This window comes from Pundamilia nyererei, unplaced genomic scaffold (assembly GCF_000239375.1).
Source record: "Pundamilia nyererei isolate P.nyererei 1_Seehausen unplaced genomic scaffold, PunNye1.0 scaffold00038, whole genome shotgun sequence".
Lineage (NCBI taxonomy): Eukaryota > Metazoa > Chordata > Actinopteri > Cichliformes > Cichlidae > Pundamilia > Pundamilia nyererei.
Window position 1 is genome coordinate 4,321,346 of NW_005187439.1, and position 1,261 is coordinate 4,322,606.

At 37.6% G+C, this 1,261-nt stretch overlaps 1 protein-coding gene across 1 annotated transcript in view; it reads right to left on the reverse strand.

Moving 5' to 3' along the window:
• The window catches only part of LOC102193944 (zinc-binding protein A33-like), a 4,207-nt gene that overhangs the window by 1,055 nt on the left and 1,891 nt on the right, over window positions 1–1,261 (reverse strand). The gene's annotated exons all lie outside the window — the stretch shown is intronic.

A 1,261-nucleotide genomic window follows, 5' to 3' on the forward strand; every position in this document is an offset into this window, starting at 1 on the left:
TTTACCCTGATGACTGTGTGAGTGTGTGTGCATGTTAGGATTAAAGTGCACAGGATAGAGTGTGAATGGGTAAGTGAGGCTTCTAGTAAAATGTACTTAAAATGTGAAAATATAATACAAAAGTACCATGTAAGTACCAGTCCATTTACAAAATAAAGCACAATCACACACTGGTGGCAGATTGATGGTACTAATGTAACTACACAATAACTTAAGTGTCAAATCAAACAGACAATCCAGTCAGAGACATCAGCAGTTCATCAGTGTAAAGAAGAACCAGTTTCCATTCAGATTATTGATCAGGTCTGCACAATTAGGACTGAAATGGCACTGATGTCATTTAACATAATAGATCAGGAATCTACATGATTGATTGTGCAGCCCTTCATTAGTGTAGTGGTATGTATAAGTCTCTATTGTAGCCCTGTGATGTTTGGCAGATATTACCCAAAATCTGTGGCTGTAACTGCAGCCATCACAGTAGGAAACAATCATCTGCAACCATGCAGCTGCACTGCTTTTGAAAGTTGAGCTGCATGTGAGGATAGAGAGAACAGACACAGAAACCACATCCTGAAGAATGAAGAATAAATGGACCTTCCCATAGAGATTAATAAAATTCTTTTCTATTCTATTCTATTCTATTCTATTCTACATCAGTGACCTGCATGTAAAAGAAAGATGTGTCCGGGAGAGAAGCCAGCACCACTGAGTCAGATCAAAAATGATCACAATCAAATTATCCCCCTGTGCCTTAAACTTATGTCCTGTTTCTACACGGACTGATCTGCTGCTCAGTGTCCATCGCTCCCTCCTTTTAAATCCTGTTTATCAGTTTGAATTCAGATGTGTCAGTGAACACAATCTAAATAAATCTAAATAAAACCAGGTTGAAGGCTTTTTACTAAAATTTCAAATAATTAATTGTTGTCTGAAAGTAATATTGAAGGGTATATGGATTCCCAAGAGCTGGAGTGAGGAACCTTTTTTTCTTTTTCAAGGTCTTTAATCTTGAAAACTGCATGACACACTGGCAGACAGAAAAGACCATTTGGTGAAAATATCAATTCTGGGGATCTGGAACACAGAAAGTAGAATATCTAAACAAATGGAACCAGCTAACCTCAAACACCGGTTATTCTTTGCGTATCTTCTGTGTTTTTCACCACTGGTTTGTACACACGTACAGAAAGACATTACTATGACATCCACTTCAAATTGGCCTACACAATGATGCTATGATACATGATATTGAGACACA